The sequence below is a fragment of the Dermacentor andersoni genome, chromosome 10 (genome assembly GCF_023375885.2).
Source record: "Dermacentor andersoni chromosome 10, qqDerAnde1_hic_scaffold, whole genome shotgun sequence".
NCBI classification, from domain to species: domain Eukaryota; kingdom Metazoa; phylum Arthropoda; class Arachnida; order Ixodida; family Ixodidae; genus Dermacentor; species Dermacentor andersoni.
The window spans coordinates 65,057,750-65,079,952 of NC_092823.1; the positions used below are offsets into that span (position 1 = coordinate 65,057,750).

Below are 22,203 nucleotides of genomic sequence, written 5' to 3' on the forward strand. Positions count from 1 at the left end.
TGTCGCACAATGTGTACCCGCAAAGCCACGCTGTAACGCTTCGGAAGCGGTACGCCAATATAAAATATGATGAAGCATACTCGTAGGAGACCACTAGCGTCCTAGCTAGCACTGCAGCAGATGTGCTTAAAAGTACTTGAAGACGTTCAGCAATCGTGACAGCCGACGCAACCTTTCGAAAGAGCGAGAGAGTTCGCAAGTGCCTGTCGTCTGCGAGAAAAGTCTCGCGTTTGCAGCGAGCAGGCGTCGTAGCAGACGACACTTGTAGCAGTCCGCTCAAGGGCGCAACGCTTTGCCACAATACAACATTTTTATTTCTAGAAATACTTGATGAGTATTTTTATATAAGTACATGCACGGTTGTTTTGCTGTTGCAAAAATGAATAAATAATTATTCTTTGGCGTTAAATTGAGAACAGAATCGCACAAGTATGCATACCCTGGTGTGTCCTGGTGACAAACCATAGTAAACCGTGCTTCCATCTCAAAATCATACAAAGTTTATGTAGCGTGTTGTACATTATATAACATACTGCAGAAATAGAATTAGATTTTACGAGATAATATTTGAGTATAGCTTTGTTTACTGCGCCAGAAGCAAACGTCACTAGTCTGAAGACCGAAGTCAATCCGAAGCCTGTACTTCCCATCATTCCCATGTAGGTTGAGGCAACGCTCATGAGAACCCCCGTAGACACTAGCGCCACATTTCCCTCTAGGGTTTATTTAGAAACTCTATGGTTCCTCCTTTCGGTCCTTATCAGATTGGTAATTTTCTGCCTGAATGCTCACGGGTGCGCTCATTCGCAATAGTTTTGTTCTTGCTGCAGACAAAGCTCGGAACGTACAGTCTTAAAAAAGTCTGCACCCTTTGGGTCGTACCTTGTTCCGCAACGATAATCATCTGTCTTGCCCGCGTTTCCTTTCTTTAACGCAACGAGCCCGGTACATCCAAGTCAGGAGCGGCGTGCGCGTTATCAGCGTGACATAGCATCCTCGACAGCAAAGTAGCGAGTGCAGCGTTTTCAAGAAAAGCAACGCAAGCGAGACAGATGACGATTATCGCTGTGGGACAAATAATCGCCCCAAAAGGTGCAACTGTTTTAAGAATATACTTTGTAATAGCTTGTAGCGAAGACATCGCAAGTCGCTCGCTTGCTCTGTAGATCGTCACGAAACGTTCAGCTTCGAACATTCGTGTGCTGTTAGCGTAGTCTATCTCCCATCTTTTGGCGCATCGAGTCAACACTGCGCCCATTCACCTATTCTTGGATACGCTGGCCATAAGGTGGGCCTAAGTTTGCGTGATTTCGGGGGGGGGGGGGGGGGGGGGAAGAGAGAGAGAGAGAACGTGTGGAAACAACGGGCGAGATACTTACTGTGCCAGGATGTGGCGCTACTCCCTTCGTCACTCTATAACGAGCGGTATAGTCACTCTTGCCGACGTTCCGAGGTGCAAGTCATTTCTTTGAAGGTTAGGCTGTGCGAGTCAGGTCACACGTACTTATTCGGTAAAAACGTCGGACTAACGTGGTCTGCAAGTCGAGAGTCAGGAGCTAGAGTCGAGGGCCATTTGCCACAGCTCTTCGCTGCAGTTGGATAGATGGCGCTTGACATTTTGAATATGTTTTAATGAATTTTTAGTACATTTTTAAAAGTAAAGCTTGAGATTAGACAAGCAAAATGCTAGACGGGGATAGGTGTAGTAGAACCTGATTAGTCTAAGCAGGCTAGATGGCTATATGGCACCGCCCCGCTTCAAAAGGAATACCACTCATCATCATCATCATCATCAGCCCCTATTAGACGCTGAGATAGCAGCATACCCATGTACACAGAGAAAATAACCATATTTATTTGTGATAAACGCTTTTCTTTTCCTTATCACAGATATGAAGGCGTAACAATGCTTAGTAAATTAGCATGTTGATACCTCCGAGAGTTCAATGCCACCTCGGGATACTAGAAACGTAAATCGAAAATGGTTTTCGTCGTCTGCAACGATCGATTCATTCACTCGTGGGGTTTAACGTCCCAAAGCAAAAACACTGGAGCTAAGAGAAGCAGTGGACCTCCGAGAGTTCAATGCCACCTCGGGATACTAGAAACGTAAATCGAAAATGGTTTTCGTCGTCTGCAACGATCGATTCATTCACTCGTGGGGTTTAACGTCCCAAAGCAAAAACACTGGAGCTAAGAGAAGCAGTGGTGAATGGTTTGGATTAATTTGGACCACCCGGGGTTCTGTAACGAGCACTAAGAGATTAGTACGCGATCGTTCTTACGCTTTACCTGCATCGAAGTGCGGCCGGTATTCGAACTCGAGACCTCAAGCTCAGCAGCGGAACCCCGTTGCTACTCAGCCATACCGCGTCGAGTTCTGCGATGGCACAGTATAAATATGGCACAATATAAATAAAGTTGGTGCCAATTTTCACGAAAGTAGGCAACAAATCAAGAACACAATTAAACCGCTTCCACGCACTTATGCACGTCTCTTGATTATTTCTATGTATGAGATGAATATATTTAAGACAAGCTGGTATGCTTTAATTTTGAAACGGATTTCAGGAAATGTGCAACGCGGTGTGCAGCATTTCAGAAAAATAAACATATCTGTTAAAAATATACAGACATGCCTTTCCCATATATATTGTTCGGCTGTGTGATGCAGATCCCGTGGCGCTCTTAACTCTCCAGCCCTCCGCAGGGAAAATACGAGAGTTGTTTTCATTCCCCAGGACAATGGAACTTAAGGCATACCCTTCAATAGCTTGCAGATTGCCTGGTCAACGCGGCCCCGATACGTTTGAAAAAAGGAGTGTTCACGATATCCTAGGAGAATTCAGCTCCAAATAAAGACCGTACGCTCGACTTACCGTGGGCGCCAACGACACATCCACAGTAGAACAGCACGGCGGCTACGAGGAACGCTGTGAAATTCCTACGGTGCATGGTCCTCGCTTTGTGCACCCCCGAGCTTCTCTCGGCGCACGTCAAGTTTTATTTTGGCGACTTCGGTAAGAAGGACGGCGCGCTTATATCGGCGTCTTCGCGCACACGAAAGTGCCCACTCGACCTCTCGACCAAGAGACCAGCCGGCGTCATTGAGAAACGACCGGGTGGAAGACCGCGCGCATACATTTTCTCGAGCCATCCTACAACGGCGGGTCAAATAGGGCCACCCGAAGAGCGAGTGCCGCCGATCCCTTGGAAATATTATTTTCGCTTTCTACCCTGTTTGCATGTGCGTTCGTTTGTGACAGGCTGTTTGTCGTCTGCTTGCGCGCCTATGGCTAGCAGACGAAATAACGGGTAGATGACTCAGTATAGCTTATGTGAACCTGCGAGAAGAGGAGTGGCGGGACTTCTGTGCGGCGATTGTATGTCAGCTAGGCTCCACTGTCTCTGCACCGCGTCAAACAGGTTTCTCCAGCAGCTTTCGAGGACTTCTCTCAGAACAAAGCGCGATGTTTGCCGCGCACGAGCGACGCCGCATAGAAATAACGACGAATCTCTGCGACGGTACGCATTAGGCAGCCTACATCCGAGCGCTTGCACGAAGGCTCCCTGCAGGAGAACGGTGAACACGAGCGGAAAGGAGCCGGGTAACTGGAGTGCGTTAATGGAAGCATACATGTCCTGTAGACGAACTGATTCGGCTGATGACGACCACAATCCACTTTGTTGAAAGTGCTTAAGCGTCGATTCTTAATATTCGGCAGACGCAGCTTAAATGTATAAAAAAGAACTCGTGTAGATTTTATTTACCCCCACACTTAAGGGATACGGCTGCAAATTCTGCCACACGCCAAACACCCTCTACCAGATCGCGTATGGCAATGTGACCGAAACACCTCCCCCCCCCCCCTCCCTCTAACCTCCAATCCCCCCAAACGACAGCGTAGCCGTGGAAGACTCAGCTCACCAGCTTCAACGCTGATGACCAGCGTCAGCTGGTAATGCTTGCAGCCAGGTCACATGGCTTCCTGGACTGAAGAAGGAAGACGGCCAGTAAGGAAGACGACCAAACAGTTTCGTCTGCTATTAAGAAATTTCGATTGTCATCACCACATCACGCACTGTGGAATCGATGTTATGGCAAGCATTTTGCAGGTAACTTGCAAATAGCGTCGGTTGGATGTTCTACGTATTATTACCGGATGGACTAATGCGTTTGGGTAAAGTGAGCAATTGTGTTACAAGTACGTCAGATTCGCGCAAATTAATAATGGACACAAAGGACGATGTGTGCAAGGACGGGCGCCCATCCTTGTCCACTTTGTTCTTTCTGTCCCTTATGAGCTTGCACTAATCAACCATAATTATAATGCAAGGCCAACTAGCCCAACTGTGTGTGACCTCAAGTGTGTGTACATAGGACAACAAAACCCAAGACGGTTACGATGCTAGTATGACCGCATTGGTATGACGAGCGATTTCTCTGCTCTTTGCGCTACAGGAATACCTACGCAAGGCTCACACATTGCACTCCCCTTTCCTCAATCTAGAATGCCTCCATTAATTCAAGGCTTTTCCCAAGAAAGTCCCACGAACGCTAAAGCAAACACTTCGTAAAAGCCACTCTTGGCCATATGGCAGAAATCAGAGTGGCCTCTAATCGGCATAGTAGAAGGCAAAGCGAAGGTTCAAGGTGTTACAGTCGTTTATGTCGACAACTTTAAGTGTTGCACAAGGAAAACTTGATATCTTGTACAAGCACTAGAGCTTTTTAGCGTCATCTGGCCTGGATAAAGGTATCGTTTTCTCTTGGCTGTCTTCAAGAGCTCACCGAGTAGCATCATTTGAGTGCGCTCCACGAGGCCGCAGTTTTAGTGGAAATCATTTAAATGCGACGCGGTGCTCCTTGTCAACCAAAGTACGGATAAGTTCTCTAACCTCGGACAGCAGTTATTCTTGTGGTCCGCGCCGCATCGCTTACAGCATAGACTGCAGCGCTGGCTTTGTGTCGCTGAATATCGACCATCTTCGTGGTTGTTGTTGGGTCATGATACGAATTTCACCTCGAAGAGCTTCAAGTTCAACTATCGATGTCTTCGGGTGGCACGTCTTGAAACTTACAGTAGTGGCGCTCGCTTGGACAGCCATGGCTCTAGACGAACGCTGGAGAGTTGCTGAACGATCAGTATAAATGCATACTTGCACATGTTGGGTGCACATCTGGTGAAAAATGAGCAGAGAATGTTGCTTAAGAGCAGGAGATCATAGCTCAGGCTTTTTTTAATTCGTGGTAAGGTGCGGTGTACTCGAGGTCGAACTACACTCCAAGGTGGAATCAATGAATTAGTTAGAGGAGTGAAGCCGGATGGAAGGCTAGTGAAATATTCGAAGGTCGTAGCACGAAATTATGTCTGCGGCCTTTATAGCAGTAGTGTGGCAAGGTGGTGGGAAAGGGTCCCTGGCAGAGTGCCCAATGCGCAGTCGCAACACTTCCGCTGCTATGTGCGTTTGTATTCATCGGTCTTGGGCGATTGCAATAGTCACCGCTGTCAATGCTCATTTTGGCAATCCAAAATAAAGTTTGGGAGTCTGACCTTGAATAGCCTGTAGAGCACGAAGATTTGGACTACGAGTGTTCGCCAGTACGGGCAAGTACCACCTCGAAAAGTCCAGAAAGAGGGTCCTGTACATGGGCCAACATTGCTTCGAAAAACATCTCCGAAGTTTTTCCACCAGAAACGTGAGCGGCTGAGAAATTGCTTTAAGGGGCTGTTTGATGTTGGTAGCGTGAAGGCTGCACGAGAGATCTCTATCTGTGAGCCCTACCTTGCGCGTGAAATTATATGACCGTTGATCGAGTCTGCTCACGGGGCCATTGGCTTGCGAGTGAATGCCATCAGTGCAAACTTGTCTGATTAGATCTCGAGGCCTCGGTTGCTGAGGTACACCGTTGTCAGAGTGACAGCCACTTCGAGTCTTGTACATATCTCAGGATGCGTCACGCCCGAAGTCAACTTGACACATATATCGTGCGCGTACATTGATACCTTGATCACAGCTGCCAGGTATTCAAGCGAGGACAATTAGGTTGAAGAAGTTGAGGTTGAGAACCCCGCCTTGGGTGGCACCCTGGCAGGTGTAGGGTATAGTGCGGTTGGGCCATCTTAGGTACACAGAAAAAAACGGCATCAACAGTAACTTGAGACTCATTTAAAAACCGCACCTCCAAGGCCAAGCGTCTCAAGAGCATCGAGAATGGCCTCGTGAGATATTGCATGCCCCTTGAAACTTAAGAACTAAGCGGTAGGTAATCGTTTACATGATTTTTGATGCTGGACATACGTAACTAGATCAACACCATTATCTACTTATGAATGGCCTCGTCAGAAACCAGCCAGGTAAGTCATGAACATTGTGGTGTTTTATAAATACCACTCCAAGCGGGCAAGGATCAAGCTTTCCTTACCTTTCCTACACTGCTGGACAGAGTCATGGGATGTGGAAAACGAGTTCGAATGGCAACTTGCCGTGCTTCAGGAACAGAATCAAGCGGCTTGTCTTTCTATCTTCGGGAACCATTCTCCAATTCCAGGATATGCTGCAGAGATGTTACAGTTCTCTGCGTGCGCACTTAGCCGCGTCGCACAAGGCGCGGTATGATACGCTGCCAGCTTTGGGTGACGAAAGCCGAATGCTTGGAAAGAGCGAGAGCCGCCTCAAGCACCTTCAATGTAAAAGACCTATGTGGCAATCGCCGAAGAGTGTGATGTCACTGGAGGCCGGGGGGCCTGGAGAGCGCATCGTCTCCTGTAGCCCAGCCGTGACTGTGCATGCTTGGGGCTGAGCGCATACGCGGCCCACGAGCCCTACCTTGGAGGCAATTTATGGAGGGTGCAAAAGTTTAGGGCGAGCCGAAGTGGCTCCGTGCACTCTATGCTCCCGCAGGCGTTGTGTTGGAAGACGCGCATTCTCAAGTTTTGGAGACGCGTTCTAGCGAGAGGCAGCACGAAGCGTTCCCTGCCCGCTACCGGCGCTCTTCACCACGCCAGCGTTGTGGCAGCGGGCGTGCGTAGTCGTCGAGGGAGATGTGAGGGGAGGGGAGGAGTATTCTGTAAGAGTCCACCTAGTGGACTGTCCATTTCGGCCGCTGCTGATTGGCTAGGGCCGCTCGTCTCCTCCTCTCTCGTACAGCTGCATCCAATCAGCAGCGGTCGAAATGGACAGTCCACTAGGTGGACTCTTACAGAATACCCCCCCCCCCCTTTTCATGTTCGCCTGCTGCGGGGCTCGCGGCGCCGTGCTTGTTAATTTAATTGGTAAGCGAATGTTTGCTGCCATTTATATGCCCTATAAGACTACGAACCGTGTACTTCTTGTAGTTGCCTGAAACTTTACTGCCGAATTGTGCTTCGCCTTCCAACCAAAGCTGCGGCTTATTCTGCCCCCCCCCCCCCCCCCATTTCTATAGGTATGCTACTTACGTGCCCTCTCGTCGCCCGATTCTTGGCCAATCCGTTTTTGTGGGCGCGTACCACATTATGGGAGCACCATCACCATTGACATCACCAGGAGAAGAAGTGTGCGACGTTCTGACCGGACGCCTCTCACGCACAACACGTCGTTTGTTTACGTCTCAGTGGTCTTTCCTTTCATCGGCGCTGTGGACATCGGCGCCTTGGTTTTTCGCCGACGACTTCGCGTCTCAATATTGCACGTAAGTACACGCACATCCTTGTCACTCCATAATACCCGTCGGTGTGTATAGGCCTGCGCTAATGCTGAGAAGGCTCCACTAGAGCCACTTGACGAAAGAAAGGATTGACAGTGAATTAATCGTTGATAAAAGTTGTTTACACGATGCAGCAGTGTCAAGGTGCCGAGGGACCCGCTACATTCGTCAAAGCGACTATTATTTACGTGGTGGGTTTACAAGCGGCCGAACCCGCAACCTCGTGCACAGCAGCAGAAAGTCATTAGCGCGGAGCCAACGAGCCAATTCAGCTTCGCAGCTTCAGCTAAATCCTTTCCACAGCTGAACAGAGCGATCGATCGATTCGGTCGTCGGCGCAACAACGGATGCTAAACCTGTGCGTGGTTAAATCAGAGCCTGTCGTGGTCGGTTAAGACAGAGAAACGATTGCACTTTTAAAGGAGACGCTTGTTTCACGAAATGCAGCCCTCATCGACAAAGAAGCCGGGCACTCCGAGTGTTCGAGAGTTCTTACTCCGCGTCTTGTCGCCCTCCTGGAATTCTTGATACTTAAAGAAAGCACATAGGGTGAGAACGAGAACTCGTCTACCGCGTCAGAGATTCTGAGCGGTGCGAATGCGCCAAGAGGAAGTTCAATGAATATTCCGGCATCGGCAGTGGTCACTCGGCACCGTTTCTTTTGACAAACGCTGAGCATGCTTTTAGATGCTTCAGTGTTGTTTATCGGCAAGCGTGAGAAACCACGAAGCAACAAAATGTCGTTGTGTATGCCATCGAGGCACGGAATATTTTGCGAACACAGGCCTGGCACATCAAACACTATAAGCCTTATGATGAGAGCACCGTTGTCGTACTTTCTTCATTAGTGGAACCGCTTGTGAGCTCCTTTACATCTTTAAGACGGCGACTTTATGTAGTGTTTCAACGGCATACTTGAAATTCACTTTGCACGCAATTATCGTTATTTACCACAGCCATGTCCGAATTGGGTAAGCATTGCATCCTCTATTTTCTAATCTGGGGATGGAGGCGAGGGATGAGTCATTTGAGCTTTCGGCTTCGTTTTGAACTCTGTTCTATGCTTTGTTTGAACATTCGACTTTTTATACAAAATTTCATGTGTGAGCTCAGCCCATATTCCGTAAATACTGAACTTATGATGCGTTCCTTTCAGACTCCACCGACAATGCGGTAAGCGTCTTAGTTTTTTTTCCCTTTTTTCTTTACTCTAGCAATACTTTCGTAAGATCGCGAGCAATAGATTTGCAACGAATTACGTTACTTTTCTTTAGTATAGGGCCCAGCCTCCCTCCCCCCCCCCCCTCCCAGAAGAAAGATGCATTAGTACAGCACCTTACAGGATAACGCGCCATCATTATGAAATTTGTAATTCGTAATTTGTAACTCGAACGTTTCATCTGTGCGAAAGTTAGAAGTGCATAATAACAAAGGTGCCTTCAGAAATAAGAACTTTAATCGTCGCTGCAGTGACTAACACATTTTGTTAGAGTTAATTTAGTATTTTCTTGCGTTTTATCATACGACATCTGTGTCAGTAAGACACGTGGAACGGTTGTCGCTCGAATTTCAACCAGTGCCATCCGAGAGGAACGATTAGCTAAATCGTATAACTCCAACCTCCGTGACTGGTTTCACAGAGAAGTCACGCGAACATTGTTACTTTAACAGAACGCATTCACTGCTTTTACAGTGTGAAGTTCGGCTGACCTGTAACATGCGTGGCTGTATTTTGTGACACGGCCACGACTTAACCGAGGTTTCTCTGCAAACCTTCAGAACCCTTAAAACGGCATGAACGTAAACATGCCAAATTCTGCAAAAACAGACACATGTGGCATAAACGCATAAAAATCAATATCTCTGTGTACCATCGATGCCCTCGAATCAATGAACCACGTCTTTCGCTCAGACCATGAAGGTCTCAAATTAACGGCGCACCCCGAATTGATGCAAATACATATGAGCACAAGTTAGTATAGGTAACAGACCTATGCTGTCGTCATTGTGTATTTAGTATAACTCTTGCGTACCCAGCTACTTCGCTAAAAACGTATAACACGGGCAGCGAGAAAGTGCGCTTGCAAAAACATTTTCGCCTACCGAATGACTCTTACCTTCACGAGATAAAGGCACATAATTCTTCAGGTGAGTGGCGCGGATCAAGTCGCTCTGAGTGCTATAATCCTTAGGAAGACTTCCTCTTCGCCCGGGGGGTAACCGTTCCAGTTAAGCCTGGCAAGCTACAATTGATCGGCATCGCTCGATCAACTTCTCATGGACAACAAATGCCAGAGGATGAAAAAGCGATGATCAGGAAAAGATTTTAAAGTGGAACACTGTGCAAACCAAACGGTAGTGAACCGCCGTTCGGGCTGCCCCCGCGAACAGTCAGCCGGCAACAAGGGAGGCAACGATTTCGTGCGCAGTCCTGAAACGCCGTCTAGTAGGCATATTGTCCAGGGTAGTAAAATTAGATAGGTGGCAGAACGAGCGCCGCTTTCCCAATTCTTCGTGCTCCCCACGGCAGCGCCACCGCTTTTTATTGCGATAGCAATTATACAGACACTCCGAGCGCGTTTCTGCCGTTGGCGTCGCCGTCGCCGTGAGATTCCGTATAAAGTCCAAGGGCGATGACACCGTCGTCGCGCACCCTACACTGTATGTGCGAGAGAAAGCGTGGGAGGGGAGCCGGCGATCGGGGCTCAATCTCGCCCGCGCGAAAGGGAGCAAAGCGAAGAAGCGCGCCGTCTGCCGTCGCGCGTGATGCATCGGAGGAGGGGAGGAAGGGGTTCTACTTCGGCTGCAACTGCGCACGTGGCGGCTGCGTGCAATCACGCGGCCGTATCTTGAGAGCGATCTGCGTTGGGGGCAGAGTCTGCGTGTGTCGGCGACTCAAAGCATTGGGCGTGATGTGTGTTATCGGCGCCCACTTTACGTCGAAGCGATATACAGCGCGAAGATCGCTTCGCTCGCTGCTGCTGCCGCGTTTCCTCACGCAAGCGTTTCGACAGCTAGTGTCCGCGGTCATTGGTTGTGATATGTTCATGTTTGCCGTGCGCGCTGACAGCATGCTCGTTAATTTAGTTAGCAAGCGAATGTTTACAAATTGATACGGGCGACTAAAGTACTATCCCTACTTCGTATGGTATGCTAATTTGCTATCGCAATCGATGCTTTGCCTTTCGGGCGAAACTGTGACTTCTTTAGCCGGTTAAACACTTTGAGGACTTTCCAGGCTTTCGCTGCACTCTTAGAGAAGGGTGGTTATAGCTCTTTCTTTCGCCATCTGTGCTTACTGATGTTTTTAAAAGCTTCAGAGCAAATCTAGCATACGCTTTGTGGCATCAAAGTCACCAAGAGGTGCGTTCGGTAGATACGCCTGCAGTTGAAAACTAAATCTTTGGCTGTCTGATGTGCGCTTTCTTGTTCGTTGCTATCTTTGAGTTAAAAAAAAATGGGATAAGGAAACCTAGCCCTGAAGTTAAAAATCAGCAATTTTATTGATAGAGAAGACCTGACACTCGGGAAGCGTTGTTCTGTTTTGCTCGCTTGAGTCATTGGCACTTATATGATGGGTTGCTTTGACCAATAAACAGTTCAGTAGTCTCGAATAAGAGCTGTTAAAATTCGTGACGCTAAGAGAAGCTGATTCGATGACTCCAAAAGCGTCGCGTTGTGCGTCTGTTTTTGCGTCTTTTCTGTTTATTCGTAAACAGTCGCTTACACCTAGAGTGGTTTTTAGCTATTAGAGAAACGCAATCTAGCTTTGAAACTTCTCATTCTCTTTGACAGTATGACGAATAAGCAGGGTGCTTTATTTTGATGAAAACGAATAAAAAAAATTGCATGTTCAAGATTGAACGATTCTCTTTGAAATTGAATTACTCGAAGAGGCGGACACGACTTCTAGGAGGAAATCGAAGTGCAGTATTGACTTCTTAACGGCGTTCTACTAAATAACTTCCTAATTAATCTCGTTAGGGAACGTATTGGAATTTACGAAATGGGACCGGTGAGTTTGCAAGCCACAGGTGGGCACTCGACAAGAATTCTGAGGATGACGCAATTGTCGCGATAAGTGTTCCCAAATTACAGAACGAAATGTATTGATCTTGCAGATAAGTTTGGCCTTCAAATCTTAAGAAAGCGTTTAGCTAAATAAAGCAAGTGAAACAGCAGTGCAGTTTACCGCAAGTTTGGCGATCTCATTTATCTCTAAACTGACCTGAAATTGCTGAAATTGGTTCTTAGTGGATGCGGTTTGAGAAAGGGTTGGCTTTTACTCGTAAATTGTAATATGGGTCCTAAAGTAATTAGTTAAAAAGGTAATGAGTAATTTTTTTTACAGCCAAGTTGTTAGCCTCTAGATGGTCGCTATTTTTTCGTGGCATGTCCACCCAAAACAGTGCAGCTGGAAAAAAGTTTTCTATTTAAGTTTCCTCCAAACACAATTACGTTTTCTCGTATATTCGTACTACAGCCCGATGCTATCATGTCTGCAGCTTGTGTGCAAGCCGTACTTTGCGCATTTTTTTTTTCAGGCGCCAATTTACTTTTAAACATTCATTTAAACCAATAAGGCACTTGCGCTTGGCAATCGTACGTGCGCGCGTGAGGTACCTCGCTTGTGGTGGTGGTGCTTGTGTGACGTAGTCTTAACGTCCACACCCGCTTCGCTGTACATCCACTTTCACAGGGTGGAATGGAGGTGGAGTTTTTTTTTTAATGATCACTTAAGGCAACACCGGGAAGGCAGTGAGAAATCTAACGGCTGATTCCCATTTGGCTGACCACTGCCGGAGATGCTCTGCACCTCGTGACCCTACAGCGCTTGTGGACTCAGACGGATCCAGAGGCAGGCGGATAGAAACGTATACGAATATTTTTGTACAAAAAAAAAGGCGTGTCAACCAAAGTTGACGCGAAAGAAGACGGGGTCGACGTGCATGGCATATACCGTGTGTCCCAGCTAACGTTAGCCAAGCTGTTCAACGAAAAAAATAAATGAGAAGACACGCTGCAAAAATTGAGACATATGGCGGTCGGTCATCATAAGTCTGACGAACGAAAGCGTAGCTTTTACAATTCTATCGTGTACCGTGTTATCTTAATCCTTTGTTGTTGTTGTTTTTTTTGTTGTTTTTTTTTCGTTGGACAGCATGGTTAACTTTAGCTGGGACGGCCTATAGCCATTTATATGTGCTGAAATCCAGGGGGGCGGGTGCATTAAAAGCGACGCAATGTTGCATAACTGCGCGATATTTTGTATTATTTATTTCGTTCCATTGTCACACGTTACATTTCTTCCGTAGGGTTTATTTCTTATATTTATGTCAAGTTTTCGGATTTCGCTTTCTTTTTTTTTTGCCTTTGCCCGCATGTACATAGGCTTATCTTTTGTCATGTAGACTTTCGTTGACATGCCCTTCTTTGTTCACACTCGGGAATGCGGGATGTTGTATCACGTTGCTATTTCTCCCTCGAAGCTACCTAAACGCATATGGATTTTTCTCGGACTCTTTTCCGGCTAATTATTTTTATCCATATTTCTTAATTTTCGACTACTTCTCGCCTTTTGTCGTATACCGTTAAATTTACCTATTGTGTGGCTAATTCGTGTTTCCTCTATCGTTGACGCCTACATATTGATACCTTTTTTCGGACTCGCTTCGACGCTCTGAAGATGCGAAAGAGTCGCTTTTGACCTAGCGGCCGGACAGATGCCCATGTTCCGGGTACCTCAATCCTGCGCGAAGTTGCCACAGAAGACTGTCTTCAAAAGTGGTCGATGGGTGTATCTCAGTCGCTGTCTCTCGCCTCAAGAGTGTTCGTATTGGTAAAGTAACCTGCGTATCGGCTTGTTCGACTGAATTTGTGTAAAAACGCGAGAGACAGAGAGAGACATAGATAGATAGATAGATAGATAGATAGATAGATAGATAGATAGATAGATAGATAGATAGATAGATAGATAGATAGATAGATAGATAGATAGATAGATAGATAGACAGATAGACAGATAGACAGACAGACAGACAGACAGACAGACAGACAGACAGACAGACAGACAGACAGACAGACAGACAGACAGACAGACAGACAGACAGACAGACAGACAGACAGACAGACAGACAGGCAGACAGACAGACAGACAGACAGACAGACAGACAGACAGACAGACAGACAGACAGACAGACAGACAGACAGATAGATAGACAGATAGATAGATAGATAGATAGATAGATAGATAGATAGAGAGAGAGAGAGAGAGAGAGCGTTGCATTTAGACGTCCAGGTTCTGCGCATCCCATCGAATTCTGTTTCAGCGAAGCAAAGATTCAATGAAGCTCAGCGTCGCGTCCTGCGTGCACCTCACACCGGCCCAACGTACATTAAGCCTGAATTCGAATTGGGACGTCTTGTGGAGGTCTCTGCCACGCCAGCGTGCATTGGATGCCAATGGCGCTGATGATGACGGCGTAATGCGACGCGGCATACTCGCAGTTCAAAGTGTTGGCGAAGTAATGGCGAGTAGAAAATATACTCCCCCCTTGTAAAACAAGGTCCCTGCGTTTCGCGGTGCTTGGCGCAGGAATTCCCCTCGGCCGAGCTGGGTGACGGGGAGGGCGACCGTCCCGGCGGTCTCCGTCGAGCGGCATCGACATCGCCTCTAGCAGTGCGCGTCCAGCAGCCGGCACCGGCGGCGACGGACACGGACGAGTGAGAACGCCCGTCGATTCGCGGCGTGTTTCCGTGCGCAGAAATATACGAACGCGCGAAAAACTTACAAAGAAAAAATTTTTTTTTTTCACGCATTCTCCACGTGCGATCTGAACGTATGTTCACGCAAATCAAGTCTTGCCCAAAATGTTCAAGTGCGTTAATTGCGGGCAGGAACAACCGGCTCCTCCGGCACACAGGGGCAGAAAACAGGCGCCCGAGGCGCGGTCCTTCTAATCGCCCAGGTCGTGAACTGGAAATTCGCTACTCTTTTACTTTATAGAGTCTGTCTCTCTCGCTCGCAGTGTTTTTTTTTTTTTTTCACGTGGTTTGAAGCCACAAAGGAAAATGGGATGACGTCCTTGCAGAGCGCTGCGGATTGCGTTCGACCATTTGGCGACTCTTTTCCATGCATCAAAAACATGTTCCACGTGCGGGCGTTTTTCGCATTTCGTTTCCTTCAAAAATGCGACCGCTGCGACCGGGAACCGCACCCGCGACCACGTGCTCAGCAACCGGTGACCGACTGCCGCAGATATATGGAAAGAATGGACACAGTATACTGTCCCCAAAAAAAGAGAAAAACATCAGGTCAAAGCATATGTGCGGTCTGCCTGCATGGTACAACATATTCTCTAACGTAACTTCGAACAGCGTGGACACCACATCAAGCCATCCAAAGAACTGGCTTAATTTCGAAAAAAAAGGATATGCAGCAATAGGCAACGTTCGTGTTATTTATCACGTTTTGAAAGAAATGGTCCAACGTACCTTATATACCTGGTGTATTTCTTTTTACGACTGTATATATTTAGGCATTCGAGAATGAACGTTGGTTGGAGTGCTTCAGGGGGGCGCTATCGACTAATAAACTCTTGTTAACGGCTTTCGTGGCAAGAGCAGGATCAACGTAATAAGCCATCAGCAGCGTGTTGTGTCAAAAATTTGCAGGCAGAGAAATTTTAGGCGACGCTAACAACGACGCAACAAGCAGTACGTGAGATTGAGAGTGGTTGCCAATAATTTGAAAAAAAGAAAGATATATAGTAACGTCAGTAAACGTCACACAGTGCGAAGGAAAGCTAATCACTGATATCTCCTTTGAACGGAAATGCAGCGCTAAGAGACGGAAGGTAACAGCAGAATACGTTAAGCGCCGCACAAGACTTGTGCTTTCGTACGATAGGTATGTTGCATATATTCTTATCGAATGTGTCGCATCTTCGTATACATAGATATGTATTTTACACACGATTTTCTCCGATTTGAAACTCTTAATGCTAACGCTTTAAAAAGCCACTCGTATTCCATGAGAAGAGGCTTGAAAGGCTAGAAAAACGAAAATTGCCTCGAAATTTTGGCGCCAGCTGCAGCCATAACCTGATTGATTATAAAACCATCGCCTCCGGTCTATCTAGATAATTTTTCATTGGTAAAGATGGACTACTACTTAGTATCGTAAAGGTGCAACTGAGCTTGTTAAGCTTCGGAAACTCTTACTGCGCCTTAAGTACCTAAATACGAGAACACAGATTGAAACGGTGACGTCACACAGACGCACCGGCGCTGAAGTTCCTGCGTAAAACTAAAAAAAATAAACACAAGAAGGAAAATAGACCTTCCTCTTCTATTCTACCCACGGCGGCACAATGGCTACGGCGTAGCGCTACAGGGCACAACGTCGCGGGTTCGAACCCCGGTCTCATTCTTACGTGGGCACAATGCAAGAGCGCTCGTGTGCCGCTCTTCGAGTGCGCGGTATAAGAGAGCCCGAAATCGATCAAAAATTACGGAAGAATCGAAGGCTGGGGAGAGTTGATACGTTTTTCGAAAGCCCACAACACAGCGCGCGAGAGAGGGAAAACACCGCCCGTCTGGCGCTTTCGTTGTCCTTCGTGCGTCGTTTCTAATCTTCGGCAACCATTATCCTGCGCCCTTCCACCACGCCCATTTCCACCCCCACCCCCCTCACAGCGTAGTGTGCAGTTTGGTAAGGGAAACTGCAATGATGTTTAGAAATCTTTCTTTTATACTAAAAAAAAAACGTCTTACAACAAAATAATGAGTTTAGAGATTTGAAATTATACTTTATTAGTGTAAACTCACTTCGCCTTTCTCGTTGGCGTTCGTTTAACGGTATTGGTTCCGCCATGTTCGCAGAGAGACACGTTGGCTGTGGTACTTGTTCGCCAGCTGCATGGTGCTTGCTGTATTTGTCCTGGGCGTGGCATTGTACGGGCTGACTCGGACGGGTGAGTTTGTGCAGATGCTTTGCACGTGCGAAAACGTGCAATTGCGCCACCCGCACAATGCGGCCGTTTAAAGAAACCAAAAGCATAGAGAAAGATTACGTTCGTTTTTTTTTTATGCTTTGTAGCGGAGCGACTTGCCGGTGCAAAATTATCACATAACTTCCGGAGGGCATCAATGGTTCAAGCAGTAACTAAGTGTTTCCTTAAAGGGACACTAAAGGCACATACTACTTCAACGTGGACTGTTAAAAAACCATTACAGAAAGCTCGAAGTGCTTGTTGCGTGCTAGGAAAAGACCTAGCTTAAGAGAAAATCACGTCGGGTCCGCACATCTTTAGTGCAATTCAAATCACCCCCCATCACCGCCCTTTACTGCCGTCTGTGAGTGAAACGGCACCCAGTAGACGGCGGTATGGTTTTATTGTAGAAGAAAAAAGAACGCAAACGCGCGGCCATGGAAAGATAGAGTCATGACAGAACGATGGATTCGCCGCTGCAGCTGCTCTGGGTCAAGTAAGGTGGACCGTTTGGGCATCCCGTAACATCACGTGGAGATGCCAGTCTCTGCTACTTGCAGTTTGTGTGAATTTCGCAAACCAGCAAACCCAGCGCAGTACTACGCGGTAACAAAACGGCTGAAACGCGAAAGTGCGGGCGCAGCTGAGTCGAGAGAAAACGAGACCGTTCTACCGCCCGCACCGTTGCCAAGGGTAACTCTTCGATTATGCAGTCCCGGACTGTCCGCAAACCATCTGCGGCTTCCGGTCTGACTAGCCCTGACAGAAGAGCGCGTAAGAGTCACGTGATCCGGCTGTCTGGCACTGCCCCAGGTTTCGTTCGAAAGCACCGTGACCGGAAGTCACTCTCCTTGATGCCGTCGTCTGCTCTAAGCTACTCGAAGACAGCCCCCTACCCAGTGAATTCATTAGCATGACCTCCGAAATTGTGCAGTCTCAGAGGCCACCTCGCCGGCACAACCATAAGGTTTGCATAGTGGAATCGCAGCCTGAGCGCATAGAACGTGTTCGCAAAACGCCGTTTACGTCGCGCTCTCGCTCTTCGTGCCCCTTAACCACTGTATTGAAGCTAGCTCATTGCCTGCGAAGTTTAAGCGGAATTCCCGCACGGACATAAGCAGAATCACGGTCGCGCCGCGTCACTGTTCACGCGGAAAGCACCCGCCGATAACCTCAAAGCTCGTGAGACCCTCTACTAATTAAAGGACCCACACGTGTCTAGGACAGCGCGCGTGTACACCGTCCGCTAATCCTGCACGTCCAAAAGCAAATGCTCGAACTTGGTAACAGAAGGTATGTCAACAGTGATCGACGAAGCTCTGATTGTATACCACCCCAGCTAGCAGTACGAGATAGCCACATGCAATACGACATGCTTCCTCGCACGCCAGCTTCAATCACCTTAAAAGCGAAATCTGCTTGCTTACTTCATATATAGCAATGAGCATGAACTATCTCGCGAAACACATCAAGAAAGGCAAGTATGTGCGCCTGATCCCTGTGCTTCTCTCTTAAAAACAGAACACTAAAGCTGCAGTATTTACACCGCTCGTGAAAAACTCTCACGATGGCGCACAAAGCACCGATGTAACAGAAGCGATAGCTGAGTCATTGGCTGAGTGCACAATATTTGCCGTCTGGAACGCGCAAAGCAGGCAGAAGCACCCGGCATCTTTCACAACATGGCGTCAAACGCCGCGCGCATCTTTTTAAGACAGCCGTCGTCTGCTAGCCTCTTGCGCTTGTCCGAGCAACTATCTGCTGACAGCTTCGAGCACGCGTGCAATCCGCGACTTCCGGTCCACGAAAAAAAAAAAAAACACGCGATTCTGGCAGCTCACGAAATGGTGGGCGGAGGTTTCGAAGCTGTTCGAAAAAAAATCGAATGCGGGGCAGCAGTCCGGGACTGTCAGTGACTGATAATCAAAGAAGACCAATGAATTGTTTTTGCTAAACATCGAATAGAACTGGTCAAGTAGCATTTGCTTCCGTCTTATAATGCGATGCAATAACCTCTTTTTTGACGCGACAGCGTTAAGGAGCTCGTGTCGCAGAAAAGCCGGTGTCGTCGGCGTCGGTGTCGGCGTCCGCGGCGTTGGCCGTGAGCGATAAATCCCGGCAGGCACTTCATGAATAAAAAACAACTTGCAAGATAGGCTGGGTGGGAATCGAGCCAGGGTCTCCTGAGTGTGAGACGGAGACGCTACCACTCAGCCACGAGTTCGATGGTTCAAAGCGGTACAAAAGCGCCTCTAGTGCATGCGGTGTTGCCTTAGAAATGAGCCGTAGAAAGTTATACTGCGGTGTATATCGGTAATTATGAACATGTAACTTACAAAAGTCGCACTTACACGAGTAGCGAAGTGCGTTTCCGCTACATTTCTTCTGCGCTTTCCGCACACGCAGAGCCATTTTGCGGCAAACACAGAAGACCCCCTCCTCTCAATGTACGGCGCTGCCCCGACAGGTGGCGCGCCACGCGCGCATTGGTTTTTTTTTTTATCAGTGGTGGAGTACTATTATTATAGTGAGGAGTGCCTACGTCATCAGACTAGTACTTGAGTGTGCCGGGAGAATCTCAATTGGTGTGCTGCATTTACCTCAATTTCCCGTTTACTAAAGCACGATAATGTTGACCCCTTAGGCGTGCCCGAGCAGTAATCTGTCACTTAATATTTACTTTATATTTACGCTTTACTTAATATTTGCCTTTAATGCCCCTTCAAGTTGAACGTAAAAATGGACGTTTGAGCAGCCTCGCCAATTTCTTTCTTCGTGAGCATTCTTATCCCGTAGATATCCGGCAAGAGACCAATATTTAAAAGTTTCGAATACATCGTGGATCGAATGGCCAAGACAAATTGATCCGTGTTCGAATTATCGAGTCACCCGCACACACTTTACATTCCGCAATCCCTTGCAGACAGCAGAGCACACGGAGTTTGGAGACCGCTTCAAACGCCCGCTCCCCAACCGACGCCAGGGGAGGGTCCCGCGCCGCGCGAACCAACATTCGAGCCACCACCATACGATGACGTCACGGTTACGAAAGAAGGTATTGGACTTTTTTTTTTCTAATCACTCAGTTCACGCTGCTCTGTACACATGCTGACAGGAGTCAGATTTCGGCTAAAACCATCCGCCGGCAGCACGAAGTCTATTTCATCATGCAGCTGCACGAAAGCGACATCACAGAAGTGGACAGTACGAGATGCAATGCGAAACACGTTATACAATCGCTAAAAACAATATCGTAGATACATTTTGTAGTAGATCGCAGTTGAAGGAGCACTGGCACAAAATCTGCAACTGTATTCTTTTGTGTGTGTGCGCAATAAATGAAGGTTCCCGACCTCTATAAACCATAGACAAGTACTGTCAAGCCTCCAGAGCAACCCAAGTCATTTATTATTCATGATTTTCTACAGCTCGTTTCGACAGTGTTTCCCAGAAGGCGACTGTGTCGTGACGTGATGACGCAGAAGGTTGCCACGTAGGAGCAGGACGTCGCAACGTTTTGACACTCTCTGAGATTCGTTCGGCCGCCGCCTCCTTTGCTGGGCCTCGCGTCAAGCACTTTCTCACATCCTGGGGGAAACAAAACTGACTCTAGAAAAGCTAGCATATTATATTACTCTGACGTTTGACCGTATTTTCTTTCTAAGGTTTCGATGTCACGGATCTACCTCTAAAGCAAAAGAAAGCAAAATTGTATAGTGGAAAATATCATGCCAGTAACGAAATAAAATCATACGATAGAGATCGGATGTGACCAGGAAGCTCGTTTCATAGATATTCACTGCGAGGATGAGATGTTTATTTAGAGATTCCTCTTCAGGTGAAAAGGGGCATGGGGGTATTTAAGTATGTAAAGTTCTAGATAGTTTCATTAAGACTAGGGTCCAGAGAGTCCAATGTGGCTCTCTCTTTAGTGATGGAAGAAATCTAAGAAAGGTAACTTGTACCTAAAAGAGCTTTGAGTTTCGACATGTTCTCGGGTAAAAGGAGTAGCAAGCTGTACAAATTGAGCAGCCGAGAGCTTAGCGTTAAATTTATGCGACAAGTACATTAAATTAGAAGGGCGGCCTTTTTACTGGACTGTTTCAATTCTGTCGCTATCACATTTTTGTGAGCATTTCATGCAACCAAGCCGCCTTCGAGAATTTGTACGAATGGACGTGTTACGAGTTGTCGGAAATGCATGCGCCTTTGGTGAAGAAACCCAAAGATGCAGCTCGGACTTGTTAAATCTCAGCAAACGACAACGTATGTACTTTTGTAAGTTTTGGTAAATAACCTATGATTTGCAGCGCTAAGTCTTTATAAATCGCCTAATTAGAGCTGCTGGCCCTCCAATTTCCTTTGCCTCGACTTTTTCTTTTTTAGTTTCGGGTATTTCTTTTAATGCACCGATTCCTACAGGAGTCATTACGCCAGAAAGGATTACCCAAGCGAAAGTGACCCAGACCTGAAAGATGTCGAAGTCCGCAGGTTCTCGAAATTCAGTTTGGCGAAGCTCAGCGCACCGCATGCTTAGTCAGCGATCAAGCATCCCCTAGGGCATCCCTGGCGGCCGGTGTCTGCAACGCGGTGGTGATAAAGCGCGTCGCGGCGCTCTCTAGCCTATTCAACGCGCCTATACTCTACTCGTGGCCTCCGTGATCGGCTCCGGCAGCGCCGAAGGAGCTGATCGCGGAGGCCACGCTGCACTGAAGTTAGTTTCCACCAAGCGCCGCTAAAGCCAACACCGGCGCTAGTGTCTACGGGAGTAGCAAATATGGCGGTTCTGCCAGCACGGGACTATAGTGTTCTATAACGGGACTGAGCGGGCAGTACACGATCTTGTGTAAGCTTTGTCATTCTCGGCTAATGCAAATCGATCGTCTTTACGAAGATGGTGCGTTACACGTGGAACGATTCACAATAATTACGCATGTGCTATAAACTTACTTCCTCCAAGGGTCTACGAAAACACAGTTGCTCGGAAATTAAGGAAAAATAAAGCGCACTACACAAAGCCACAAGAATGTCTGAAGCCACCAGCATAAACCCGTGTACTAACTTTCATTCCCGTGGTGACCGAATGGTTGCAGCGCCGGAGTTCTCCCTGGCACTTATCGTCGGAAACTCTGGCTGAGAGGGTAAGCTTATTTGGCGGACGTGACGAATCCCGTTTAGTTAATGATGACGATACGAAGCTGTATTGAAACAGGGATGCTCTGCATCGGCCTGCTAAGTGTACAATGGGGTTGAGTAATCAGGAAACGCCGACAAAACAGGCAGTCTGCAGGCGCGGCGGTACACGTTTCTCACGCGCAGCCTAAATCGTCAATGTTCAACTAGTGTTGCCATACTGGCTTGTTGGTACAATACTGTGGAGCCCTACTGCACCGCATGCAAAACGAGCACGCAGGAACGAGCACGCATGCGCGTCTGTGCCTTTCTTGCGCCTTCTTGCATCATGGTCCGTGTGCGCTTACAACACTCCAAGACATCGGTGTTGGTCCACGCAACTATGCC

General features: G+C 47.6%; 1 long non-coding RNA gene across 1 annotated transcript; it reads left to right on the top strand.

The window, feature by feature from the left end:
* The first annotated feature begins 7,438 nt into the window (after positions 1-7,438).
* Positions 7,439-19,751, top strand: LOC140213505 (uncharacterized). Its single transcript, XR_011890358.1, has 3 exons — positions 7,439-7,675; positions 16,574-16,665; positions 19,607-19,751. It is a non-coding gene; the product is annotated as an uncharacterized lncRNA (long non-coding RNA).
* Positions 19,752-22,203: the final 2,452 nt, after the last annotated feature.